This window comes from Musca autumnalis, unplaced genomic scaffold, assembly GCF_047663935.1.
Source record: "Musca autumnalis isolate F117 unplaced genomic scaffold, ASM4766393v1 scaffold_2, whole genome shotgun sequence".
Classification (NCBI taxonomy): domain Eukaryota; kingdom Metazoa; phylum Arthropoda; class Insecta; order Diptera; family Muscidae; genus Musca; species Musca autumnalis.
In genome coordinates, this window is record NW_027411755.1 from 100,951,452 (window position 1) to 100,975,155 (window position 23,704).

The 23,704-nt window shown below is 36.3% G+C and overlaps 1 protein-coding gene across 1 annotated transcript in view; it reads left to right on the forward strand.

The window, feature by feature from the left end:
* The window catches only part of hook (hook microtubule tethering protein), a 500,473-nt gene that overhangs the window by 103,245 nt on the left and 373,524 nt on the right, over positions 1 to 23,704 (forward strand). The window lies entirely within an intron of this gene.

Genomic DNA, 23,704 nt, shown 5'->3' on the forward strand with positions numbered 1-23,704 from the left:
CTTCGCGTGGAACGTACCTATAAGTTTGCCATTTAAATCTTCAAGCACATAATAATGGCTTCCCATTTTCTCTCTTACCTTAGCTTTCAGAAACAAGGGAGCTTATTTCAAATTAAAATGTTTTTCCATATTGGATTGTGAGAAGTTGCGTCGATACACTTCTTGCCCAACGGAAAACGTCTGTTGGCGTGTACGCAAGTTATAATATTTTTGGTTCTTTTCAAAAGCAGATTTTATGTGTTTGACCAAATCTTTCCTAATTAGCTGAAGGTGATCATCATTTGTCAGTTTGACGGTGGGTTCAGTCAGAAGATTTAACTTTCTTAGAAGTTCGTATGAAGAGGCATGCGTTATCATATCAAAGCCGAAGAGGGCATGATATGGCGAGCAGTCAATAGACTGATGATAAGAATTGCGAAGTGCACAGCTTATTGCCGAAAGATTAGTGTCCCATTGCCTATGATCGTCTTTGAGATATGATCTAATGCCAGCTATAAGAGACCGATTCACTCTTTCTGATGCATTAGACTGTGGCGAGTACAATGCAGTATATATGTGATTGATCCCTAAAGAGGTGAAGAAGGCGTTTAAGTCATTGGCTCTAAATTGACTGCCATTGTCACTAATAATTGTTTCGGGGACACCGTACATATGGAAAATATGATTCTGAAGGAAGTCTTGTATGGCGGTAGATGTAAATTTTTTGAGTGGACAAAGCCAGTGATACTTGGTCAAATGATCAAGCACAATCAGTAACCCGATATAACCACTTTTGCTGCGAGGATATGGTCCAAGTATGTCGATGTACATCCTTTGAAAGGGACGAAGTGATACTGAGGGGTTACCTATAGGAGGTTTCATTACCATATTAGGTGCCTTAGTTTGTTTACAGATATCACATTCTCTGACGTACTTTCTTACATCTGTGACCATACCTGGCCAGAAGAGGTGTCTTCGTAGGAGCTGAAGAGTTTTGCTCATTCCTCCGTGAGCATTTACAGGGGTGTCATGGGCTACCGATATAGCTTTCGTCCTCAATCGAAGTGGAACCCATAGCTTCCACGCTTCTTCTTCTTGGTCATCGCCTGTATAGTGTTGTGTCCTGTAGTACACATACTTATCAATGATCTTCACATCAGGGAACTTTGACTGATTTTGTGTCACTTTGTCTTTTAGCGTTTTATAGTCTTCATCTTCGAAGAAAGGTGAGTCCAAGTCGATTTCTGGCTCGGATAACTCCAGAGCTAAAATCTCCTCTTCCGGTATCCTTGATAACGCGTCTGGGACGACATTATCCTTCCCCTTCCTATGGCTTATAGTAAATTTGTAGCTCTGCAACTTAAATACCCAGCGGGCCAGACGACCAGTTAGGTCTGGTTGCCGCATAAGCCATAGTAAGCTTGAATGGTCAGTTATGACCTCAAAATCCTGGAGTTCCAGGTAGCAGCGAAATTTTTTGATCGCTTCAATAGCTGCAAGACATTCCCTCTCTGTGACGCTGTAGTTACGTTGGGCCGAGTTCAGCTTCTTGCTCATATAGGCGATGGGCTTTTCATTACCTTCATCGTCTAACTGAACAAGAACTGCCCCGATCCCGTAATCACTAGCGTCACAGTGGAGGTAAAACTTTCTCTTAAAATCAGGATTGGTCAGGATGGGAGCTGTGGTTAACAGCCCCTTTATCCTTTCAAATGCTTTTTGGGCCTCATTGGTCCAAAGAAATTTCTTTTTAGTGGACACAACATCGGATATGGGAGACACTTCGGTGGAAAAGTTTTGGATAAATCTCCTGTACCACCCAGCTAAGCCGAGGAACCCTCGAACCTGCTTAAGGTTTTTAGGTACAGGCCACTGTGTAATTGCCACTATTTTCTCATTATCGGTCATTATCCCTCCGTTTCCGATGACATATCCCAAATAGTTCACTTTCGTGACACAAAAGTGGCTTTTTGAGATATTCAACGTGAGGTTTGCTTTGCGGAACTGTGAGGATATCCTCATAAGGATTTCTATATGGGTCGGGAAGTCTTCGGAGACAATCACGAGATCGTCCAAGTATCCGAAGACGCAATGGCGGAGATCGGGTGGAATTATCTCGTCCATTAGACGACACATTGTTTGAGCTGCGTTACACAGCCCGAATGGCATGACCACAAACTGGTACAGAGGCCTTCCCGGGACTGTGAACGCAGTCAAATGTTTCGAGTTTTCATCCAACCCGATCTGCCAAAAGGCGTCCTTCAAATCCAACTTGGATATGATATTTGCCTTTGGTAGAAATTCCCTCAATATTGGGTAAAGGATATGCGTCCTTTTCCGTTACCGAGTTCAATTTTCGTGCGTCTAGACAGAGTCTCACTTTGTTGGGCTTAACAACTAACCTCATCGGGGAACTCCACGACGAGTTAGAGGGTTCTATTACACCTAACTGTAGCATTCTGTCAACCTCACCAAACATAAGTTTTTCCACTGCAGGGGACACAGGGTAAAACCTTTGTTTGATGGGTTGAGCAGAACCTACGTTTATGGTATGTTTTAAAAGACTGGTCCGACCTAGTCCTTTGGTCTCAAAGTTTGGAAAGAGGTTGATGACTGTCTGTAACTGAAGACGTTCCGAATCATTGAGAGGATATGAGTCAGGATTTGTTACTGGTGGGACATTGACTGATTCATTATGCATGGAAATGGTTGAAAAGTTTAAATTTTTCGTCTTTACACTATCATTAATATCAAAATTTGACGTGATAATGTCATTGGAATTGATGATATTCGGCATTAAATTGAAGATTTTACAAAAGTCAATCCCTAGAATAAGTTTTTGGGAAATGCTGGGTACGACAAATAGACGAATAGGTTTTATTTGGTCCTTAAAAGAGATATTGACTTCTAGCCACCCGCACACTTTTTGTGAATTGCCGTCAGCAGTTTTAACGGTTGATTTCACTTTATGAAAATTGGGGAACTTAGTATAATCTCTTGTTGCTAATTCAGATCCAATGCAACTTACATTTGCACCGGTATCAATCAGGCCATATTCAACAAAATCTAAAAAGGACACTTTAGCATAGTATCTGAAATCCGTTGGATTCGATACGATTGTCGATACTAAAAGCTTAGTACAAAGTTTTTTCATTTTGAAAAATTTGCGTAACCGCAAAGTGGAACGCTTTGGCTTCCTAATGTCCAAAGGACATAACTCAGAATTATTAAATATGTCATTCCTTCTTTGACAATATAACTGCCATCTGACATGAAAAGGGTTTTTCGGGTAAATAATTTTGGAGACGTCATTTTCATAATAAGTTTCATTAGATAGTGGTCGCTTTAAAATTTTAATCGTTTTTGATTTGGCAGATATGTTATCTTTATTGGTATTGATATTGGTTTCAGAATTCTGTTCTTCAACCTGATTTATACGTGTATGCAAATTTAAAGGGATTACTGAAGTTTGTCCATTTGTGGACTGAAACTTTTCAAGTTTTTTGAATTATTTTGTTTTCTATTTGCACACCTTAAGCAATTGGGTTTGTATATATTTTTAGACCCACATCCGTAACAAAATATGGTCCGATCCTGAGTGCAATCTTGCCAGTGGTGGCCCTCAGCATCGCAATTCCAACAATGGGAAACTTGCTCAGATCTTTTGATTGCCTCTATAAAAGGTGCTGCGTTTTCCTCTGGTATAATTGTCTCATGATCGTCAATATCTATTTCAGCTACATTTCTACGAGTCATTTGAAGTGGGACATTTCGACTTGGCAGAGATTTCCTAACATGCTCGTCACTGAAAAAGTTTTCTCGCATCTGAACGAGCTTACGGAGATGCGAAATTGACGTGATGGGAACATATAGTAGATCCTGGCGTATATCAGGACGAAGATTTCGTGCTAAAATTTCTATCAGTTCGGCTTCTGACATCGCCCTTGGGAGTTTATCTATCATTGAAGAAACGGCTTCAAAGAAAGCGTCAAACGTTTCGTTTGGTTTCTGCTTTCTAGCTCGAATTTCCTCCCGAATGTCAAAAGATGATTTGAACTGTTTGTATTGGTCTATTAGCGCTTCACAAAACGAGTTCCATTCAACAAACTTGACTTGTTTTTGATAGCGCCAATACCAGTCCCTGGCTTTCCCTGTTAATAGGCAATTCAAATTTCGGCATATGACGCTATAGTCACCATTGAAATAGTCGTTAGTAAGTGAGCCTAATCGATAAAGAAATTCCTCCACTCCTAAACCATTTGTGGAACCATCGAATTTCAGATTCCAATTCTGGATGATCGAAGTGATCTTATCAAATGGCATAGTACTACTTATTGAACATTGGGATGAATTGTTTGATCCATAAGAAGCATTTCTTTGTTGAGAATTGTGTGGTATCGTATTCGTAGGAAAATTTTGAGTTCCTTGTTGCGTAATCGTATCGGTTTGTTGTTGGTTAGCATGACTAGTATAACCTATTTGCTTGTTGCTTTGCATTGCATTTGATTGGTACTGATGGTTCGGGTTATTGGAAGATGGGCTATGGTTTGGAACAATGTCGTTGCGATTAATTTGTTGCTGATTTGGATTAGTAGGGAAATTTAATGGAAAATCATAATTCCCTTGACTGTTTATTTGATTATGAGGTTGCTGCTGTGTTGGAACATTTTGCTGATTTATATTATTAACAGCGTTAATCGGGTTATTGTTAGGGTTTTCATTGCAACTTCGAGGAAGTAGGTTTATATTTTGGAGAATCTTGGTGAGACTTGATTCGACAATCTTTTCTATTTCAGCCGTATTTATTCCACTGTTGGGATTAGAGGGCTGTATCGGAGAAAACAAATGGGTGGATACTTCTGCATTGCTAGTCGGAGTAGCTGTCTTATCAGCAGTGTTAATAACATTTCGGCTACAATTAGGGTTACTTTGGAAAATGTTTTGAGAAGTGCTGTTATCAACATTCTGACTAGAAATAGGGTTATCCTGGAAAAGATTCCGAGAAGAGTGTTATACTGTTTGGCCATAGCTCCTCTTCCTCTGGTAGCAGGAGGTTTGAAAACAGGAACACTCTTGGCTTTGACGACAATATCCCTAAGCTCTTTTAACTCAGCAGATCTCTTGCATATTGGGCATTCTTTAGATGATGCCATATGGGCCTCCATACAGTATCTATGAAACGTATGAAAACACTTATCTAACATGAGGCAATCATCGCCGTCTTCCATATTCTCTTTACAGACGTTGCACACCCCTGGTTCCATTGTAAGAGAAGAAGGTGGTGGCGGTTGTGAAGATGATGGCGGAGGCGAATTTTGCACCGGCATTTTTAGTATTTTGTACAAAATGAACTTAGAAACGCTTCCACAGTTCAGTTTAAAAATTGTGTCAAAACGAAAATAAAATGATTGTATCTATTCTGGCAATAGATAAAACCTTTCGAGTAAAGTCTTTGTTACGAGCGCAAATGAGATCAGATATTAAATGTGTTGATTACTTTCAAACTAGAGGTTTGAAAATAAAAAGAACTGATTACAATCTCTATTACCCAATATAATTAGGTTTTACTCTTATAGAACAAATGAAATCCAATGGAAATCAAATAATTGATGTGATATATGTTGGTTCTGTTTTTATCTATGAAAGCATATATTTCACTAAAGCAGGTAAATAGGATCTGAAGAATTAAAATATGGAATTGAAGTATATGAACAAATACGATGTAATAATATGATAAATACATATGAAATATATCAAATAATATACATATACAATACATATGTATATGTTTAAATAAATATATCAAAAATGTTTATTGAATATAAATTTATTTTTAAAGAGCAATGTCAAATAAGTTTTTTTGTTTTTTTTTGTTTATGCAATATATATGAAAACTTATGTTTTCTTGCCGTTTAGAGATGATGTGATGAAGAAAGATGCATTCACCTTTGGAAAGACAACAGGATTAGGTTTCAAAACTGGGCTATGGAAACTTACTCACTCAATCAAAGCATATTAATAGGATCAAACCAACATACAACTATCCTTTACATGGGTCCTTCCATAACAACGGTCATATAATTGCTATTCTGCTAAATTTATGAAGTCCTAGCTGAATGAAAGGTTGTTGATAACTCAGATCAACTACTACTTGTATCAAAAGAGCAAGACAAGTTTTTTCAGGACGAATTATCTCTATCACTTAGTCATTGATTCATGAAATTTTTGAAGCGAATCAAACGGTTAGCTTTTTGGTCATACTTTTGCCAAAATGCTAAAGTTCCAGTAAGACTTCTTCAAATATCCATAAAAGCAACTCCCAAAATCCTGAGATTTATTCGAACTGAAAATAAATGAAGTCTAAAAATTTAAAGTTATTTAAATGAAAAATAGAGCCAAAATGATGAGATCATCTTATCGGCCCTGCACGTTGGGCGCCAAATTAATGTAGTGTCCAACTGGATATGGTGTTAATTTTTATTTTCTTACACACCGAGAACTCATGAGGATAAAGGACTGCGGGAGCCTTTGTTCTGCTAGCAGCCAGTCGTGTGGGGAGGTTCGGTCCTTTTTCCGCATAAATCTGTATCCACTACACATAATTATTGTAGACTCCCTTTTTAGTTTCTTGACGTTAACTATTGACTCTAAATGGACCAGGATGACTATTACAAAAATACCCCAAAATATAGTCATATTGAAAATGTTCTAAAATAATATAAAAATACCATTATCTTTTCTTATGGAGATTCATTTCCACGGATGTAATTGTAGAAAAATGCCTCAATACCCTCGCCTGCCAATGTTCAGTAGAGAAGTGACGGTCCAAAGGGAATCACTGGGATGTATGTGGAGCTTGCAACATATTGTCTACTTCAATTCGACGAAAATTATGACTGCATTTTGCATCTAATTTTATGATGTATCTCATGGATAGGTTTATGTGTAATTTGTTGCAGGTTGTTTAGATTACTCCAGATGTTAAATTATGACGTTCTTGGAAGTTTCCGTGTGATTTCGTGCCTCATCAATTGGGAAATTATTCGTAATCAGTGTTACATCAATACGTATCCTTCTATATATCCATGGTAGTTTGAAGTTGAGACGTATTAAGCGATCATTTTATGACATATTTTGAATGCTTTTGTGGTCACTTTGCTATGCGGATTTCAATCATGTTATCAATCAAAGTGATCTTGGAGTATTTTGGAAAACCATGACTGAGCTTATTGTTCCAATTTAATGGGGAAAAAAGTCATCACGCTACCCGTTGGGCAGCGTGAATTCTGTTCGTCTATACTGATGGTATAAGCGCTTTTCAGTATCGATTTGGCTTCAATTTTCACTAGCAAATATGCTAACCTGAATTTTTTGGAAGAAACACTTGTTATGCTACCAATCACAAACTCTCTTAATTTGTATTTGTATTTCGTAATAGCAAAATAAGTATGCACCAATTTTATCAAAGAATATGTGATTTCACAAAAATTGATGGAATTTCACTTGAAATATATAGGATTCATGTATGGCAAACTGATTTCTTTATAAACTTGAAACGATGTTAACACTTTGGAAGATTGAACAGAAAGGAAGTTCTTGTATGAACGTTCTCAACTTGATGTATTGGATATCTTAAAAAATGACAATTGCCAAAACGTAGAATTTTAATAGGAAATGTTGCCACATTTGGTGTATTAGTGTGCATCGTTGCAACAATAAGTATTAACAAATCTGAATCATGATTATGCTCAGTAGTATTGAAAATGGGTGATATTTATTTGAATTGAGCTACCCTCGAGACATTTATTTAAAATTTAGCATTTTTCTGAATGATTTTATCTTTGATTATTTTCTTGTTTTTTCATCCGACATGTTTGCCAAACAGCTACGTTAAATGTCCGTTTAGTTTGGAAACGAACCATTTACGCTCAGTATCTGTGGACTAAGTCACCACAGAACCAGAACACAAGATCAAAATATAATTACAAAAACATTTTACATCTTCCTTCTCACTGACTAACTGTCAATATTTTATGACCTCTTGTCAGCTATTTCGTAAACATTCAGATAAATATTACTAGCATGCATAATTTATCAATGAATATTATTTTGTTTTTTAATAAATTTCGGTAAATTTAACCAGTGAAATATAAAGAAAGAAAGTGAATTTCATGCAAGAATAATTTTACCAATAGCAAAGAAATTAATATACCCGAAGATAGTGCCCAAACAAAATCTGTAACATGTTGATGAAGATTGCCAAACATAATGATGATAAAAAAGCAAACCAGTCTACAGAACAACAACAACTCCAAACGAATCCCAAGGTCACAGCTAACAATTGGTAAACATTGGTGACAATTTAAAGGTAATATTTAACATCATTAACTTTAGTGTGTCGATGAATTATAGGGAATTTTGATATGTAGAATTGTTCGTGTTTATAAAAATGTGAACGTCCGCCACAAAACCGAGTAATTCGCCCAATTTTGGCAGCGAATTAATTAATAGGACAAAAAGGACGATTATGTTCGTATGTCCTTCGCGTGGAACGTACCTATAAGTTTGCCATTTAAATCTTCAAGCACATAATAATGGCTTCCCATTTTCTCTCTTACCTTAGCTTTCAGAAACAAGGGAGCTAATTTCAAATTAAAATGTTTTTCCATATTGGATTGTGAGAAGTTGCGTCGATACACTTCTCGCCCAACGGAAAACGTCTGTTGGCGTGTACGCAAGTTATAATATTTTTGGTTCTTTTCAAAAGCAGATTTTATGTGTTTGACCAAATCTTTCCTAATTAGCTGAAGGTGATCATCATTTGTCAGTTTGACGGTGGGTTCAGTCAGAAGATTTAACTTTCTTAGAAGTTCGTATGAAGAGGCATGCGTTATCATATCAAAGCCGAAGAGGGCATGATATGGCGAGCAGTCAATAGACTGATGATAAGAATTGCGAAGTGCACAGCTTATTGCCGAAAGATTAGTGTCCCATTGCCTATGATCGTCTTTGAGATATGATCTAATGCCAGCTATAAGAGACCGATTCACTCTTTCTGATGCATTAGACTGTGGCGAGTACAATGCAGTATATATGTGATTGATCCCTAAAGAGGTGAAGAAGGCGTTTAAGTCATTGGCTCTAAATTGACTGCCATTGTCACTAATAATTGTTTCGGGGACACCGTACATATGGAAAATATGATTCTGAAGGAAGTCTTGTATGGCGGTAGATGTAAATTTTTTGAGTGGACAAAGCCAGTGATACTTGGTCAAATGATCAAGCACAATCAGTAACCCGATATAACCACTTTTGCTGCGAGGATATGGTCCAAGTATGTCGATGTACATCCTTTGAAAGGGACGAAGTGATACTGAGGGGTTACCATATTAGGTGCCTTAGTTTGTTTACAGATATCACATTCTCTGACGTACTTTCTTACATCTGTGACCATACCTGGCCAGAAGAGGTGTCTTCGTAGGAGCTGAAGAGTTTTGCTCATTCCTCCGTGAGCATTTACAGGGGTGTCATGGGCTACCGATATAGCTTTCGTCCTCAATCGAAGTGGAACCCATAGCTTCCACGCTTCTTCTTCTTGGTCATCGCCTGTATAGTGTTGTGTCCTGTAGTACACATACTTATCAATGATCTTCACATCAGGGAACTTTGACTGATTTTGTGTCACTTTGTCTTTTAGCGTTTTATAGTCTTCATCTTCGAAGAAAGGTGAGTCCAAGTCGATTTCTGGCTCGGATAACTCCAGAGCTAAAATCTCCTCTTCCGGTATCCTTGATAACGCGTCTGGGACGACATTATCCTTCCCCTTCCTATGGCTTATAGTAAATTTGTAGCTCTGCAACTTAAATACCCAGCGGGCCAGACGACCAGTTAGGTCTGGTTGCCGCATAAGCCATAGTAAGCTTGAATGGTCAGTTATGACCTCAAAATCCTGGAGTTCCAGGTAGCAGCGAAATTTTTTGATCGCTTCAATAGCTGCAAGACATTCCCTCTCTGTGACGCTGTAGTTACGTTGGGCCGAGTTCAGCTTCTTGCTCATATAGGCGATGGGCTTTTCATTACCTTCATCGTCTAACTGAACAAGAACTGCCCCGATCCCGTAATCACTAGCGTCACAGTGGAGGTAAAACTTTCTCTTAAAATCAGGATTGGTCAGGATGGGAGCTGTGGTTAACAGCCCCTTTATCCTTTCAAATGCTTTTTGGGCCTCATTGGTCCAAAGAAATTTCTTTTTAGTGGACACAACATCGGATATGGGAGACACTTCGGTGGAAAAGTTTTGGATAAATCTCCTGTACCACCCAGCTAAGCCGAGGAACCCTCGAACCTGCTTAAGGTTTTTAGGTACAGGCCACTGTGTAATTGCCACTATTTTCTCATTATCGGTCATTATCCCTCCGTTTCCGATGACATATCCCAAATAGTTCACTTTCGTGACACAAAAGTGGCTTTTTGAGATATTCAACGTGAGGTTTGCTTTGCGGAACTGTGAGGATATCCTCATAAGGATTTCTATATGGGTCGGGAAGTCTTCGGAGACAATCACGAGATCGTCCAAGTATCCGAAGACGCAATGGCGGAGATCGGGTGGAATTATCTCGTCCATTAGACGACACATTGTTTGAGCTGCGTTACACAGCCCGAATGGCATGACCACAAACTGGTACAGAGGCCTTCCCGGGACTGTGAACGCAGTCAAATGTTTCGAGTTTTCATCCAACCCGATCTGCCAAAAGGCGTCCTTCAAATCCAACTTGGATATGATATTTGCCTTTGGTAGAAATTCCCTCAATATTGGGTAAAGGATATGCGTCCTTTTCCGTTACCGAGTTCAATTTTCGTGCGTCTAGACAGAGTCTCACTTTGTTGGGCTTAACAACTAACCTCATCGGGGAACTCCACGACGAGTTAGAGGGTTCTATTACACCTAACTGTAGCATTCTGTCAACCTCACCAAACATAAGTTTTTCCACTGCAGGGGACACAGGGTAAAACCTTTGTTTGATGGGTTGAGCAGAACCTACGTTTATGGTATGTTTTAAAAGACTGGTCCGACCTAGTCCTTTGGTCTCAAAGTTTGGAAAGAGGTTGATGACTGTCTGTAACTGAAGACGTTCCGAATCATTGAGAGGATATGAGTCAGGATTTGTTACTGGTGGGACATTGACTGATTCATTATGCATGGAAATGGTTGAAAAGTTTAAATTTTTCGTCTTTACACTATCATTAATATCAAAATTTGACGTGATAATGTCATTGGAATTGATGATATTCGGCATTAAATTGAAGATTTTACAAAAGTCAATCCCTAGAATAAGTTTTTGGGAAATGCTGGGTACGACAAATAGACGAATAGGTTTTATTTGGTCCTTAAAAGAGATATTGACTTCTAGCCACCCGCACACTTTTTGTGAATTGCCGTCAGCAGTTTTAACGGTTGATTTCACTTTATGAAAATTGGGGAACTTAGTATAATCTCTTGTTGCTAATTCAGATCCAATGCAACTTACATTTGCACCGGTATCAATCAGGCCATATTCAACAAAATCTAAAAAGGACACTTTAGCATAGTATCTGAAATCCGTTGGATTCGATACGATTGTCGATACTAAAAGCTTAGTACAAAGTTTTTTCATTTTGAAAAATTTGCGTAACCGCAAAGTGGAACGCTTTGGCTTCCTAATGTCCAAAGGACATAACTCAGAATTATTAAATATTTCATTCCTTCTTTGACAATATAACTGCCATCTGACATGAAAAGGGTTTTTCGGGTAAATAATTTTGGAGACGTCATTTTCATAATAAGTTTCATTAGATAGTGGTCGCTTTAAAATTTTAATCGTTTTTGATTTGGCAGATATGTTATCTTTATTGGTATTGATATTGGTTTCAGAATTCTGTTCTTCAACCTGATTTATACGTGTATGCAAATTTAAAGGGATTACTGAAGTTTGTCCATTTGTGGACTGAAACTTTTCAAGTTTTTTGAATTATTTTGTTTTCTATTTGCACACCTTAAGCAATTGGGTTTGTATATATTTTTAGACCCACATCCGTAACAAAATATGGTCCGATCCTGAGTGCAATCTTGCCAGTGGTGGCCCTCAGCATCGCAATTCCAACAATGGGAAACTTGCTCAGATCTTTTGATTGCCTCTATAAAAGGTGCTGCGTTTTCCTCTGGTATAATTGTCTCATGATCGTCAATATCTATTTCAGCTACATTTCTACGAGTCATTTGAAGTGGGACATTTCGACTTGGCAGAGATTTCCTAACATGCTCGTCACTGAAAAAGTTTTCTCGCATCTGAACGAGCTTACGGAGATGCGAAATTGACGTGATGGGAACATATAGTAGATCCTGGCGTATATCAGGACGAAGATTTCGTGCTAAAATTTCTATCAGTTCGGCTTCTGACATCGCCCTTGGGAGTTTATCTATCATTGAAGAAACGGCTTCAAAGAAAGCGTCAAACGTTTCGTTTGGTTTCTGCTTTCTAGCTCGAATTTCCTCCCGAATGTCAAAAGATGATTTGAACTGTTTGTATTGGTCTATTAGCGCTTCACAAAACGAGTTCCATTCAACAAACTTGACTTGTTTTTGATAGCGCCAATACCAGTCCCTGGCTTTCCCTGTTAATAGGCAATTCAAATTTCGGCATATGACGCTATAGTCACCATTGAAATAGTCGTTAGTAAGTGAGCCTAATCGATAAAGAAATTCCTCCACTCCTAAACCATTTGTGGAACCATCGAATTTCAGATTCCAATTCTGGATGATCGAAGTGATCTTATCAAATGGCATAGTACTACTTATTGAACATTGGGATGAATTGTTTGATCCATAAGAAGCATTTCTTTGTTGAGAATTGTGTGGTATCGTATTCGTAGGAAAATTTTGAGTTCCTTGTTGCGTAATCGTATCGGTTTGTTGTTGGTTAGCATGACTAGTATAACCTATTTGCTTGTTGCTTTGCATTGCATTTGATTGGTACTGATGGTTCGGGTTATTGGAAGATGGGCTATGGTTTGGAACAATGTCGTTGCGATTAATTTGTTGCTGATTTGGATTAGTAGGGAAATTTAATGGAAAATCATAATTCCCTTGACTGTTTATTTGATTATGAGGTTGCTGCTGTGTTGGAACATTTTGCTGATTTATATTATTAACAGCGTTAATCGGGTTATTGTTAGGGTTTTCATTGCTACTTCGAGGAAGTAGGTTTATATTTTGGAGAATCTTGGTGAGACTTGATTCGACAATCTTTTCTATTTCAGCCGTATTTATTCCACTGTTGGGATTAGAGGGCTGTATCGGAGAAAACAAATGGGTGGATACTTCTGCATTGCTAGTCGGAGTAGCTGTCTTATCAGCAGTGTTAATAACATTTCGGCTACAATTAGGGTTACTTTGGAAAATGTTTTGAGAAGTGCTGTTATCAACATTCTGACTAGAAATAGGGTTATCCTGGAAAAGATTCCGAGAAGAGTGTTATACTGTTTGGCCATAGCTCCTCTTCCTCTGGTAGCAGGAGGTTTGAAAACAGGAACACTCTTGGCTTTGACGACAATATCCCTAAGCTCTTTTAACTCAGCAGATCTCTTGCATATTGGGCATTCTTTAGATGATGCCATATGGGCCTCCATACAGTATCTATGAAACGTATGAAAACACTTATCTAACATGAGGCAATCATCGCCGTCTTCCATATTCTCTTTACAGACGTTGCACACCCCTGGTTCCATTGTAAGAGAAGAATGTGGTGGCGGTTGTGAAGATGATGGCGGAGGCGAATTTTGCACCGGCATTTTTAGTATTTTGTACAAAATGAACTTAGAAACGCTTCCACAGTTCAGTTTAAAAATTGTGTCAAAACGAAAATAAAATGATTGTATCTATTCTGGCAATAGATAAAACCTTTCGAGTAAAGTCTTTGTTACGAGCGCAAATGAGATCAGATATTAAATGTGTTGATTACTTTCAAACTAGAGGTTTGAAAATAAAAAGAACTGATTACAATCTCTATTACCCAATATAATTAGGTTTTACTCTTATAGAACAAATGAAATCCAATGGAAATCAAATAATTGATGTGATATATGTTGGTTCTGTTTTTATCTATGAAAGCATATATTTCACTAAAGCAGGTAAATAGGATCTGAAGAATTAAAATATGGAATTGAAGTATATGAACAAATACGATGTAATAATATGATAAATACATATGAAATATATCAAATAATATACATATACAATACATATGTATATGTTTAAATAAATATATCAAAAATGTTTATTGAATATAAATTTATTTTTAAAGAGCAATGTCAAATAAGTTTTTTTGTTTTTTTTGTTTATGCAATATATATGAAAACTTATGTTTTCTTGCCGTTTAGAGATGATGTGATGAAGAAAGATGCATTCACCTTTGGAAAGACAACAGGATTAGGTTTCATAACTGGGCTATGGAAACTTACTCACTCAATCAAAGCATATTAATAGGATCAAACCAACATACAACTATCCTTTACATGGGTCCTTCCATAACTACGGTCATATAATTGCTATTCTGCTAAATTTATGAAGTCCTAGCTGAATGAAAGGTTGTTGATAACTCAGATCAACTACTACTTGTATCAAAAGAGCAAGACAAGTTTTTTCAGGACGAATTATCTCTATCACTTAGTCATTGATTCATGAAATTTTTGAAGCGAATCAAACGGTTAGCTTTTTGGTCATACTTTTGCCAAAATGCTAAAGTTCCAGTAAGACTTCTTCAAATATCCATAAAAGCAACTCCCAAAATCCTGAGATTTATTCGAACTGAAAATAAATGAAGTCTAAAAATTTAAAGTTATTTAAATGAAAAATAGAGCCAAAATGATGAGATCATCTTATCGGCCCTGCACGTTGGGCGCCAAATTAATGTAGTGTCCAACTGGATATGGTGTTAATTTTTATTTTCTTACACACCGAGAACTCATGAGGATAAAGGACTGCGGGAGCCTTTGTTCTGCTAGCAGCCAGTCGTGTGGGGAGGTTCGGTCCTTTTTCCGCATAAATCTGTATCCACTACACATAATTATTGTAGACTCCCTTTTTAGTTTCTTGACGTTAACTATTGACTCTAAATGGACCAGGATGACTATTACAAAAATACCCCAAAATATAGTCATATTGAAAATGTTCTAAAATAATATAAAAATACCATTATCTTTTCTTATGGAGATTCATTTCCACGGATGTAATTGTAGAAAAGTGCCTCAATACCCTCGCCTGCCAATGTTCAGTAGAGAAGTGACGGTCCAAAGGGAATCACTGGGATGTATGTGGAGCTTGCAACATATTGTCTACTTCAATTCGACGAAAATTATGACTGCATTTTGCATCTAATTTTATGATGTATCTCATGGATAGGTTTATGTGTAATTTGTTGCAGGTTGTTTAGATTACTCCAGATGTTAAATTATGACGTTCTTGGAAGTTTCCGTGTGATTTCGTGCCTCATCAATTGGGAAATTATTCGTAATCAGTGTTACATCAATACGTATCCTTCTATATATCCATGGTAGTTTGAAGTTGAGACGTATTAAGCGATCATTTTATGACATATTTTGAATGCTTTTGTGGTCACTTTGCTATGCGGATTTCAATCATGTTAACAATCAAAGTGATCTTGGAGTATTTTGGAAAACCATGACTGAGCTTATTGTTCCAATTTAATGGGGAAAAAAGTCATCACGCTACCCGTTGGGCAGCGTGAATTCTGTTCGTCTATACTGATGGTATAAGCGCTTTTCAGTATCGATTTGGCTTCAATTTTCACTAGCAAATATGCTAACCTGAATTTTTTGGAAGAAACACTTCTTATGCTACCAATCACAAACTCTCTTAATTTGTATTTGTATTTCGTAATAGCAAAATAAGTATGCACCAATTTTATCAAAGAATATGTGATTTCACAAAAATTGATGGAATTTCACTTGAAATATATAGGATTCATGTATGGCAAACTGATTTCTTTATAAACTTGAAACGATGTTAACACTTTGGAAGATTGAACAGAAAGGAAGTTCTTGTATGAACGTTCTCAACTTGATGTATTGGATATCTTAAAAAATGACAATTGCCAAAACGTAGAATTTTAATAGGAAATGTTGCCACATTTGGTGTATTAGTGTGCATCGTTGCAACAATAAGTATTAACAAATCTGAATCATGATTATGCTCAGTAGTATTGAAAATGGGTGATATTTATTTGAATTGAGCTACCCTCGAGACATTTATTTAAAATTTAGCATTTTTCTGAATGATTTTATCTTTGATTATTTTCTTGTTTTTTCATCCGACATGTTTGCCAAACAGCTACGTTAAATGTCCGTTTAGTTTGGAAACGAACCATTTACGCTCAGTATCTGTGGACTAAGTCACCACAGAACCAGAACACAAGATCAAAATATAATTACAAAAACATTTTACATCTTCCTTCTCACTGACTAACTGTCAATATTTTATGACCTCTTGTCAGCTATTTCGTAAACATTCATATAAATATTACTAGCATGCATAATTTATCAATGAATATTATTTTGTTTTTTAATAAATTTCGGTAAATTTAACCAGTGAAATATAAAGAAAGAAAGTGAATTTCATGCAAGAATAATTTTACCAATAGCAAAGAAATTAATATACCCGAAGATAGTGCCCAAACAAAATCTGTAACATGTTGATCAGGGACGTACGCAGGATTTCATTTCGGGGGGGGCCCAACTTGACAAAAAATCATTAAAATTAAAAATGTTGTGTATCGTTACGTAAAGCTATTTTAAAGGGGTTTAATTGATTTTATGTATATTCAATATTGCCACAAAGTATATACATTCAAAAGAGAGAGAAATCACAATATTTTAGATACAAGATTGAAATTTGGAACTGATTATAATATATTAGTCCTTGGATGAACCATATCAGACCACGTTCGGTATAGTCTCCTTACAAATGTTTTTAACCAAATTCTCCAACAGAAATGAAGCAATAACTAAAAAATCTTTCAAATTAATATTACCCGTATAGATGTACGTTTTGGTGTATCCCAGAATTTTCAACCACATTAGCTCTTATTTTGGCCTTTTGGGTTCTAAATCCCGCAGCGAATAGCTTTCGAAACATTTTTTCTATTTTCGAGGCTATTAGCATAGTTTTTAAAAATATCGTCAGTAATATGGATTTTGGAAATCATTTTGTTGGGAGAACTTCCATGGAAATAGTGGTGAAAATAGATCCACGTTCGAACGCAGGGATTGCATTCGCGAATATTTCGAATAGATACATACATTGTTTGGAGGATATAAACAGTTCGATCTGAACATAACGCCGTTTCTTCTTTATCACACACTAAGTTCAGTGCCATTAAAAAAGTTTCGTATTATTGTAAGAAAATAATATTCTTTAGTGCATAAAAACACCAAAACTTTACTATTTTACCAGAAGTGATAGAGTCCGGAAAAGCCAACTAATAATTCAGAAAATTACATTAAAAAAAGAAAAAAAAAATATCAGGAGCCGGGCGATGCAATCTACGACTCATAGACTCCGAATCCAACTCGCAGTACTGTTTGAGACCACGCTAACACATGGTCGAAAAAATATCTCTAAAAAACGCTCGGCAACATTTTAGCTAAATCCTGAAAAAATAGTTTAAGACGAAAAACTCCATCTGATACATCAATGGTTGTTCCCGCTTATTTCTATCTTAATTGTACGACTAGATGTTTATGGACTCGATGACCTTAAAAACTTTCCAATGACCAATCACTCCTGTCGGCACAGCGGAGACAAACTTATGAAAATGCATAACTTTTGTTTTCTGGAAAACAAGTAAAAAGTTACAGTCGGGATTGCCTACAGAGATATACCCTCAGCTTGTGTGAGTTGAGACTTTTATATATAAACAGATCGAATACGGGCTACATAGCCAATTTTTTTTCTATAAATTGTATAGCCAAGAAGTTTCAGAATTTGATATGTACGTAATTTTGGGATGTTTCCGTCAAATCGGGTAATTGAAATTTTGTGTTGAAGGTATTTGAAGGAGTGAATCGATATAATCCATATTCGAACCTACTCTAGGTCTCGAAAAAATCGGATTGGACTTTGCTCAAGATTTGCCCCATACGACGGTACAAGTTTCATCAGGGGCATGTCCATACTTCTTGAGAAAATAGCCTGAAAGGTGCAAAAAACACCTATGACACCGTGTGTAGTGGTTGGAGCGCAAGATCACTATCGAACGGATCTGCAGATTTGGTCCAAAATTTGGCTTTCGTAATATTTTGTCCAAACTTAGTTTAAGTTCGAAGATGGACCATATCGGTCCACTCCTTCAGGTACCTCCCCCACAAAAGTTCAAAAATGTTCGGAAAAATTGTGCGCACGATAATTCTTGAAGGGAGTAACCGATTAAGTCCATACTTTGCACATCGTAAAATTTCTAACAGACTTAAATGAGGTTCCAATATGGACTCAATTGGTCCGCTCCTTCGGGTACATCCCACACAAAATTTCGGATAAGTTCACGTTAAGACCTGTTCTCGAATCACTTTGATTTCTTTTGAAGCAACTTGCATTCGCTGCCTCAATTACGACGGTAAAATATTTTTCAGGGGCAAGTCCATACTTTTTGAGAAATAAGCCCGGAATGTGTAAAAAATCCATATGTGGGGGCTGGAGAACAGGATAGCTCTCGAACTGATCTGCCGATTTGGTCAAAAATTTGGCATTCGTCATATTTTGTCCAAGCTTAGTTTCAGTTCGAAGATGGGCAATACCGGTCCACAACTTCCCCCCAATATTTATAGAATAGTCAGTGAGTTGTCCAAATTTGAACTTCTATATCTCAGAAATGGTAAAAACTACGAAAATATCATATAAGAACAATATTGTAGATAATTTTCACTGGTACAACATTTTCTTTAGTTCCATTTTGATGGGGCTTGTGGTTTCCCAGCAAAACAGTCAAAAACTAAAAAACCCTAAAAATGCAATTTTTTGTTTTTCGATTTTCTCATCTAAGCTTCTTTCATTTAAAGCTGGCTCAAGAGCACCGTAATATACAATACAAATAACAGCAGATTTTAATACAATACCATATAACGAAAGTTTGAGCATTAATTTCGTTTACGGTTGTTTTCAGCTACAAATTTGTTACTGACAGGAAAAAATTCAGATGGGCTCGCTATTTATAGCAGATATTATCATTTTATAATGCACAACAATACATTTTTCTACATTATTTTATCCCACAGTTTAGCAACAAGTTAATATAAACTAGGAATACAAAATTTTGATTAAGGCAATAAAACAATTTTCTAACTGCTTTTCGAGATATACTCCACGGAAAACCCTTGATATGTCGTACATATTGTCCAATAGACATTTCATTTTATGTACTTCTAATCCGCACAATACTGAATTTGTAAATGTTTTGAATACAAAATGAGTTTAAAGCCTCAAGACCTTTATATTCATTACAGAATTCCAAAACACTGGCATGGCATAAAGAAGGAATTCAGTTTTACTGGAAGTATCTCTAAAAAGAGTATTCAAACAAAAAAAATTTAAATATTTCTTAGACAACTTGATGACAAAGTACATTTTCAGTACAGAACCTTCAGAACAATATCAGTTTTCATTTGAAATTTTAAAAACAAAAATTATTTTAGAGAAAAAATCGTAATAATTTGTTAAAATAGCTCAAAAAATTGTAGTCGACCAAACCATTTCGGGGGGGGCACGGGCCCCCAGTGCCCCCCCCCTGCGTACGTCCCTGATGTTGATGAAGATTGCCAAACATAATGATGATAAAAAAGCAAACCAGTCTACAGAACAACAACAACTCCAAACGAATCCCAAGGTCACAGCTAACAATTGGTAAACATTGGTGACAATTTAAAGGTAATATTTAACATCATTAACTTTAGTGTGTCGATGAATTATAGGGAATTTTGATATGTAGAATTGTTCGTGTTTATAAAAATGTGAACGTCCGCCACAATCACTAAGCAACTGCTTGTAAAATGTATCGAACGGAGTGTTTTTACGACTCCCTTGGACTGCATCCGGATGCAACTGAAATGTGAGAAATGTATGTCCATCGTTGGATCGCATCCAAGTGTTGTTAAAATGTAAGGAATTGGAGTGCCTTTTTCACGACTCCGTTTGAACTGCATCAAAACATGCCGCGAAAGAACTAGTCTACATTGCACTACTTCCAATTTATTTTGCTGGGAATGTCAGTAGTAAGTAAGTATAGATTCATTATTGACATTTCCTACAGGGTACATACAACATACACTACACAAATGGAACGGAAAACCAAGTAGAAGACAAAACAAACAACAACAATTTAATCACAAGACTATTCAGGCGTAAGTGAAAATTATAGCAAAATAACAACAATTTGCCCATATAATTACTACAACAAATGAGAAGAAAAAGTAGAAGAACTAGAAACGGAAATCAAAACAAAATAAACCGAAGTTAAAAAGAGAAAAGAATAAGCAAAAAAAAAAAAAAAACAAACAAATAAGGAATATAAAAACAAAACAAAATCGTATTGTAAGTAACGTTTTACTCAAACCAAAGAATTGCTCTTAGCTTTCCTGGTCTTACTTTTATACTTATTGAAACTATTCCTGGGTAGGTCCCAACCTGTACTAAGTTTAGTTTTGTTAGCCCTGCTCTTTATTCCACCAAACTGGCTGATCTCTCTTGCATGGGTAAGTTAAAGGGCAAGACTTCTCAAATGTGAGGTATTCAACTTGCCTGACAACTTCCCTTCCCTCGCAGGTTACACATATGGGACGTGGCTCCGCTGTCGACGTACTATTTGTAGCTGTCCATCGGTATACAATGATACATATAAAATATAAATGAAATTATTTATGTATTTTGAGGTGAATTAAAACCCAAAAATTTTAGGACTTTCAAAAGATTTATTAGAAAATAAATAAAGTATAACAAAATAAACCAAAATTTTACAAGTTTACAAGAGTCAAAAGTTTGCACCCTATCAAAACGTACGAGTTTATTTATTTTTTAGCTTGTTATTGGTTTCTTTTGGCATTTTATCCTCTTTTCATCACATTCGAGTGTCCAAACACTAAAACAACAGGAGTTTTGGTGAAACCGGTGATAATTCCTCATTGGACCCGTGAACTACCCACATGTATAGATCATTTCTGTTGAGAGTGTTTAGTTTAATTCCCTGTTTTTCTTTTCGAAATAAGCTTATTTTTATTTTAAGAATCATTTGCTTACCGCAATCATATTTGTTGGTAGCGTTTCTATCTTTCTTTTTTCATAACCGCGCAATCGGGTATAATTGGGTGTACTTCCAATGGCAAGTATTATACGTGTGTAATTATACCTTAATCAACTATGTGTATAATAAGTTGGTTTTGGCCAAAAAGTTTGTAACACGTCGAAATAATGGTCGTAGACCAATACTTATACATATATACCAAAATGAATGTCTCGACGAATCAGTCGTTCTGGCTATGTGCGTCCTCCGTCCGTTCATCTGCCTGTCCATCTAAACCTTGTAATCACTCTACATGTCGCAATTTTGATCGGATCGTCACCAAGGGGAAGAAACCTATTGATTTTGGTGATGGTCGGATAATGTTAGGGGTCGGAATGGGCAAAAAACTTATTTGGAGAAAAATTTTAGTTTTTTCCAAAGCGAATATCTCAGCTTCTTTAAGGGGCATACCAAAAACAAAACCTGGCAATGAAAGTAGAAAATAACACTTTTCTAACGATGTAAAGTAGGTTATCGTATGTGGCTAAACAACGAATATATCGCAATAGTCGCTAATGAAAACCAATTTTGCAATTTAATTATAATGACGAATATCACATCTTTGGTTGGTGACCTTCCAAAAGCAGAGCATGACTGTGAAAGTAGAAAATCCCATCTTTACAATGATGCAAAGTAGGTTGGTGTAGGTGGCCAAATAACGGAGATATCGCAATAGTCGGTAATACATCCCATTTTTCCATTTTTTTATCACGAAATTTTGAGGGTTAATTGGTGTCCCATAAAGGAAGAAGCCTGTTGATTTGAGCGATGGTCGGATAATATTCAGGGGTCTGAATGGTCAAAAAACTTACGTGGAGAACATTCAACGTTTTATTCATATGCGTATATCTCCGCTTCTAGTAGGCGTATTCCAAAATGAAAGCCCGTCAATGGAAAAAGATTAGATTTCCTTTACATTGTTGCAAAGTAGGTTGGCACACGTACGGTAAAGCATCCCATTATTCATTTTTTGTAATCACGCTACAGGTCGCAATTTTGATAGGGTCGCCACGATTTCGGTGGTATAGGGCTCCGAGAGAGGAAAGAGCATATTGAGTTTGTTGATGGCCGGATAATATTCAAGAGTCGTATACACGCAGAGAAAAAAATATGTTTGATCCAACAATATTCCAAGAGCAAAATATGTATTGTTAACATATTGTTGGATTCCTCATGTAGTATTGTAAATCCAAAAATAGTTTGTGTCAACTGAACAATATTTCTCTCTTTTCTTCGAAAATTTGTTTCTCTTCTCTCGCTATTCGATGCCGTGTTGAAAAAACAATTTTGGTGAGTTGTGGTGTGTTTGTATGACATGCTGCCTTTACCTTTGTTTTTGTGTGTATGTACTTGTGAGACTCTTGTTTTTATTTGTTTCTGTTTTGTTTCATTCTTCTTTCCTTTTCATGTTTGTTATGGTGTTTAATTATTCCTTATGTTGTGGTGGGTTCTTGTGGCTTTTTGTTTGTCTTTGTTGTCAGCCAATGCAGCAAACCATGTATTGTGTTCATCAATGATTGCAATATTATACGCGACATTTATATCCAAGTTATGCGAAAAGTGTATATGAGAAGTGTATGCACTCAAATCAAAAATTTCTGGGCTGGTTTTCTGTATTGACAATACTTTTTGTAAACAAAATTAGATTATGATTGTTCCTACAATCGGTATTGTTAACGATTTTAACAATATTGCGGAAATTCGAAAGTTGTTTTTGTTTTCTATGTTTGGAACAAAAGATGGTATTTTTGGATTTGGATTACAATGTTTGAACAAAACAAATACATTTTTGGAACCAAAACATATATTTTTGTTCCAACAAAAGCGAAAAATATTTTTTCTCTGCGTGTAGGGCAAAAAACTTATGTGGACAAAAAATTCAAAGTTGTATTCTTATGCGAATATCTCCGCTTTTAGTGTCGTATTCCAAAAGGATGAGGAAAATATCACCTTTATTATGATGAAAAATAGTTTGGTGCACACGCCACTTTCCCATTTTTTTATTTGAATTATACTGACGAGTATCTAAATTTTGGTTGGATGCGTTGCATTAACGAAGACATTCTGAGCTTTGGAATGTTCCCAATTTCGTGAGATGCTTTTGATGTTGAAAAAGACTCTGGGATATCCAAATTTCCAAGTTATGGAATTTTATTTACATGTCATATATTTCTGCTTCTATTGGACATATTCCAAGGAGAGAGCTTGATAATGAAACTAAACCACCAAGTATACCAAGTAGATGTCGACAGTAGTCAAATATAAAATTAAATATTAATTATTTTGGTTCAGTTCGTCTTAAGTCATTTGGTAGAAAAGCCAGATAAGTGAAAACTTTAGTATCT